The sequence below is a fragment of the Hippopotamus amphibius genome, chromosome 2, assembly GCF_030028045.1.
Source record: "Hippopotamus amphibius kiboko isolate mHipAmp2 chromosome 2, mHipAmp2.hap2, whole genome shotgun sequence".
NCBI lineage: Eukaryota > Metazoa > Chordata > Mammalia > Artiodactyla > Hippopotamidae > Hippopotamus > Hippopotamus amphibius.
Genome location: NC_080187.1, coordinates 97,400,083 through 97,406,082, shown reverse-complemented (window position 1 = coordinate 97,406,082; position 6,000 = coordinate 97,400,083). Strand labels below are relative to the sequence as shown.

At 45.5% G+C, this 6,000-nt stretch overlaps 1 protein-coding gene across 2 annotated transcripts in view; it reads right to left on the bottom strand.

Moving 5' to 3' along the window:
• Positions 1 to 2,258: 2,258 nt before the first annotated feature.
• SPATA6L (spermatogenesis associated 6 like) overlaps positions 2,259 to 6,000 on the bottom strand; it is a 48,701-nt gene continuing 44,959 nt past the window's right edge. For both annotated transcript variants that reach the window (XM_057724558.1, XM_057724559.1), the window contains one exon: positions 2,259 to 4,065. The gene's annotated coding sequence lies outside the window, so the exon portion shown is untranslated. The remainder of the gene's footprint in view (positions 4,066 to 6,000) is intronic.

The window sequence follows — 6,000 nt, the reverse complement described above, 5'->3', positions numbered from 1 at the left end:
GTCAAGAGACCTTAGTTGCCCTGTCACTCTACTGAAGGACTCTGAATTCATTTCTTTCAAACACTTGAGTTGAATTATCCAGCATGCACCAGCCTCGGGGACAATCAGGTGACAACCAAGGGGTGACAGAAAGCAGTAGAAAGATCATGAGGTTTGGAGACAGGACAAACCAGGGTTTGGAAACTGGCTCAGACACTGAGCTTTTCTGAACCTCAGTGTCCTCAGCAAAAAAAAAAAAAAAAAAAAAAAGGCGGGGGTGGGGAATGCTTTCCTCAATAATTAAATGAGAATAATAACAGCTAACACTTACTGAGTGCTTATTTTGTGCCAGGCACTGATTTGAAGTGCTTTAAATGTGTCAGTTCATCTACTTACGATAACATTACGAAATAGATGCTACTATTGCCTCCATTTCACATGGACACTGAGGCACCAAAAAGGTTATTTGCCCAAGTCATTCAGCAAATAAATGGTAAAACCAGGATTCAAATCCAGGTGCTCTCACTCCAGGGCCCTCAATCTCAGCAACACCTACCAAGGCCCTTGGGAAGCACTTGATACAGCACCTGGCAAACTGAGACACTAAATACAGGAATAAAAGAGAGAAAGAGGCGGGCAGGAAGAAGGGAAAAAAAAACCCACTTTACTCCATTTCTCTCCTGGAATCCCAGGTCTCCCAGAGTTAGTTGGTAAGGTCTTTAAAAGTCCATATCTCTCCCAAGTCCCTTGTCCTGGCTTCCTCTGTGGAAGAACCTAGAATAAATCACATCACAGCCCCACCAGCTAAACAAGACATGCAGTGACATACCTTGGCGGGTTCAAAAGCATCTCCATCCAATCACAAACCCAAGGCCCAAGACCCATCCTGTGTGTTTCAGCTCTCTCACCTTAGAGTGAACTCTGCCTCACCAGAGGTCTCCCCTCTTTCTCTTCGTTTGAAAATCCTAACCCTGGTGTCTCGGCTGCCTAGCAGCCCCCAAATCCCTACACCATCTCTGGGCAGGCATGGTGGCCCTCGGTGCCGCCACCGTAGAGCTCCTGGAATTGAGATGAGCCTTCCACACACACAAAGCAAAGCCCGCCACACAGCATGCTGCATTCCTTCCGCCCGCGGCGTCTCGGAGCGGCGAAGCTGTGGTCCCCACGCAGAGCAAATACATGAGCTCCAGCAGGTGATTCTCACAGTGAATGATAAGGAGGGTTGATATTATACTATGGCTTACAGGAGACTTTTAAAATAAAGATAAGACAAAAGAAAGAAAAATACGTAAGTATATATTTATAAATATAAAAATACGTACTTACGGGGGTGCTGCAGGATCACTCTGAAGGTAGAGAATCCGGAGGGGGATGTTTCGGATGAGGGAGAAGCCCTGACAAGCCAGCCAGCCGTCTGCACCAGGGAAAAGTGCTTGTCCTGGGCATGACCCTGCTTTTGCCAAATTTCCTAGTTTTAAAGGTGAAACCAAGCATAGGCTCTTTCCTCTCAGGATCCAAGTAACTACTGCTGCCCCTAGGTCCCGTGTGGAGGGGCCGGGGGAGCAGACCCAAAGAGCCGGAAGGTTGCAGCTCTGGTCACTGTCAGCAAGGTTCCCAGTCCATGGGAAGAGGGGAGGGAGTTCTCTCCAAGACCTGCACGTCCCCAAGGAGTGCTGGGATGGGTCCCCCATCCGGGGAAGGACAGCAGTCCCATCAGTTGGTACTAGCAGGTTCACTGGTCACACACGGACTGGAGGGCACGTCCTTTCCTCGTGCTGCCCTCAGAGAGGTCAGAGGGCTCCTTTAATGGAACTAATTGAGAACAGCCATGACAGGCATTAATAACAGCGGCTGGACATAATCCATCAATCCTCCCCAATCATACATTTAAAACCCACCAACCTCTTTTATGCTAAACATATCATGTACACTCTCGCTTTTTAAATCTTATTTATAATTCAGGATCTATAGGCTTCAGCTAACTTTGGGTGAGTCAGGTGACCGTAGGGAAATGGCCTCACTGTATGGTGGCTTTTGCTTGGAGGGCCCAGGATCCACCGAGGAGATTTTCCCAGGAGCCTCTGTAAACCCAGACCCTGTGAAACATGCTTGTAAAATACAGTCCAGGTTTTGATCAATCTGCAACTGTGAACATCAAGAAAGGAATAATAAACTGAAGCAACACAGGTGGGAATTTTAATTACGTTTAATGACACATGTTATCAAAGGAATCCAAACCCCAATACATCACAAAACTATTCATATTATATATTCCCAAAGCAAAATCCTGCCGCAATCCTGGCCCCACTATAACACCTCAAAACTGAAATAACTCCTTGAGAAATAAAAAGATAAAAGAGGAATGACTTAAACAGTAGCGTTAGCAGATCAGAAAGCAAGCAAAAGGCAGATTGATTTGTGAAAGAAAAAAAAAAAAAGACTTTAAATAAGAATGGGCATTTAAGATCTTATCCCTAAATTGAATTAAGGAGTTATGCTCAAAGCATTAAAAAAAAAAAAAAAGAAACTGAACAATGAGTGTCACAGTGTGTATCCGAACAATCACGGCCAGGGGATACCAATTCATTAGAACTGATTTCCTTCAGCTGCTTATATCTTTCCTAAGCAGCCCTTTTCTGAGAACTGTACCATAGTCTTAATGTAATACAGTAGTTTTTATTATTGATGACTACTTAGACCTCAAAGTAAACTGACAGCTATAGTTTCAGACACACTGAGAACATGCAAAAGGGGGTAATTTAAGCATATCATCTGTTTTTCAAAGGTGGGATGCTTGTTGTGATATATACATTTATTAGGCTGAAAGTCTGAGAAGACAAATGAATTTTATTTAATTTTTGATTTTGGACTTTTTTTCTCCTTTAATTTTTAATTTCATTTGCCTAATTTACCTAATAAGCCAATCCCTGTGGTCATGATGAGAAAAAAACTTGATTCTCATTGAATCTTGTAAGAACTGAAAGAGTTTTAGGGCATGGTAGAGGAAAATGCTCAGGTTATAGCATGAAGGAAAGACAAAGGTTTCCATTTTCAGGCCCCCTCTTCTCTGTAGACCCATGGAGACAAATGTCTACTTCAATCCATCCCCATCCTCTTCTTGCTCCTCAGACTGAGTTGAGCATTTCATAAGGGCACTCTCCTACTAATTTTAAATCTGGTTTTGGCCGTCATTTCTGCCAAACTTACTGTAGTTATCTCAGAGAAATAGTTGAAGAAGGTTTTTTTCCTCACATAAATTTATTAAGAATTCCTGGGGAAAAGGAGGGATACGTGACAGAAGGAGTAGTTTAAACTACAATTGAAAGAAATTAGCCTCTTCTTACAAACGTATCACAGAAATTAAACCTTTAAAGCAAGACCTGAATTCTCCAGAAGTAATGCTCCCCTATTCCTATGTTTTCAGTGGATCTCATGCAAACCAAGCTTAACACGAAAAAGCAAACAACCACAGAAAAACAGGTTTACCAAAAATGGAAAATCGGGGCAACAGTCTTTTTCTGGAGGCTATATCAGGTTATTCCTCAAAATAACAGCTTCCTTGAGCTCATGGGAAATGTAAGAGGAAAGGGAAGGAAGAGGAAGGGACAGGAAGGAAAAGGAAGGGAAGGGAAGAGAAGGGAAGGGAAATAGAGGCACGGGAGGGGTCAGAGCACGCAGGAAAGAGGGATAAACAGGAAGGAGGGAAAGAAAAGAACTTCTCAAGAACACAGCCACCGCCAAAAATGAGGAACACCTGAAAAGCCATCTTGACATGTTCATCAGAATTTTAAGAAGTGCTTTCCAAGTGAAAAAGCACCTGCCACCCAACTATTATTATTTTCAATTTCAAACTCAAAACAAACATACAAACTGAAACACATATTTTCCAGCCTGACAAGAAAGCACGAGCCCCAAACAGCAAACACTTTAATCAACGACTCTTACCTGGGTACAAAAGACTGGGTACAGGTTTGATTTAAAGGGGGTCAGACACTGGGGATTCGATACACACAACAGAAACTGTCGTTCCGTCGGCTCGATGGGTGAGCTCTCCGCGATGCTCCTCCGGCTTTCACTCAGTCTCCCCTGTGAAACGTGAAGACACTTCATACACTACGTGTGGTACTGAGAAGAGGGCAATCAATCAGCACAACCAAAGACAAGAAAATGATTCCACTCTATCCTAATCTTGGCACGTAGCTCTCCGTGTAGGAGCCCCGTCCCCTACGCCCCCAGTGCGAAATAAGGCAATGTTAGATCAACGAGACAAACACTGGGGTGACCTTGGACAACTTACCTGGCCTCTTTGCATAACATCAGAGTATCTACCTCTCAGTGTTATTCTGAGGAGTTAGTACAGTCCTTGGCACCTAGTAAATGTGCAGAAACTGCTAGGTGTCATTGAGCCGAACTGTTAAACACGTCCTAATCAATTTTATCCCATGGAACGATGATTTCTGAGCACGGCGGCGGGGGTCAGTATAGGATTTGGGGGTATTCCGAGTCCCCCATTCTCAAGGCACTTGCAGCCTACTGCAGAGATTCTCGGTCCTAAGTATGCATTGGAATCTCCTGAAGAACCTTTATAAAAATACCAACGCCAGGCACCCCCCACAGAGACTCCAGTTAGGGTGGTCCAGAGTGGGGCCTGGGCATCGTGTGTTTCAAAGGCCCCCAGGTGATTCTAATGCTCATTGAGGCCTGCTGACCCATGTGATCTGGGAGCACGGCCACTGCCTGTGTGGTCTGTTAGACTCTGCCAGGACCAGGAGCCCCTGGGATGAAGGCAGGTGTGTCATTATCCGTTGTGTCAATCCCCACAAGCCATCAAGTGACCAATGCCTCCAACACTGGTGACCAAATCAGAGAGGGGGCGCCCACAAGATTGGAGCTTGGCATCTCTGGGCTGGTTTGCTTTTTGCTTTGGTCGTAAGGGAGGTGAAGGGAGGAAGGAAGCAAAACGGCCGCTGCCTGCCCGGCAGAGGGGTTGAGGCTGGAAGCCATAGCGCCACCACCTTTGGAGCTGGAGGCCTAATGAGCTATGACAGAATCAGAAACCGGCATTTTAACTTGCTGTTGTCCTCTTTTTTATTTTTTGATTTTTTGTCCTTTTCTTGGTTTATTTTCTTTTTGCTACTCTTCAAGTTTAGAAAAGGTTTTGTGCTACACTTCTTGTGTGTATCTAAAGATGTCTGGGCCTGGGTTCCTTGCCCTCCCTCGAGTTAGGAGCCCTATAAGGGGACCAGCTCCGGCGACAGGCCGGCCACGGTGCTGTCAGCTGGGATCACGGGAGCTGCCCACAGGGATGGGACACTCAGTGCTCCAGAGTTGGTGCCGTCTGCTCAGTCTCCCCTCCCTTCACAGAGACTTCCCTCCAGTCCTCTGCCCGCTTCTTGGAAGAGTTTACATAAGGAAACACCGACTACACAATACAAGGCTGAAGGAATGAGTCTTTAGTGAAGGCGTGTGGAGGGGCAGCAGGCAGAGGGCCTGAGGCAGCCGAGGGCCCAGCAGGTTTCACAGGGGAGGCCTTGTGAGTCCAGCCTTGAAAGTGGAATCTCTGTGAGCACATATCAGACATGGGCAATCAGCTCTTGGTAAGGACAGCGACACAGAGGCACTCATGCCTCCCAGGAGAACTAGGGATAGTGTGTGTGTGTGTGTGTGTGTGTGTGTGAGAGAGAGAGAGAGAGGGAGTTTATGGGAGTTTTTTAATGGTAAAATTCAAAAAACCTAAAATTCACCATCTTAAAGTACACAAAGGATGATCTGTTTTATGCCAAAAGTACCAAGGCCCAAACCATCCTGAGTAAGGAAAAATAGATGTATTCCTACTCCTTCAACCCATTTCTTCCACCCATTCCCTGGTCAGACAATTGGACTCATTGTTTTTGGTCCAAGCATCCCTAACCTTTTTGTGCTAAGAATCTACTTTTTCATTTCCCCCAAATCTTGAGATCACTCGGAAACCAGGAGAGGGAAAGATGACTGACAGTGAAAAAGCAGAGGTGCAGAAGGGAA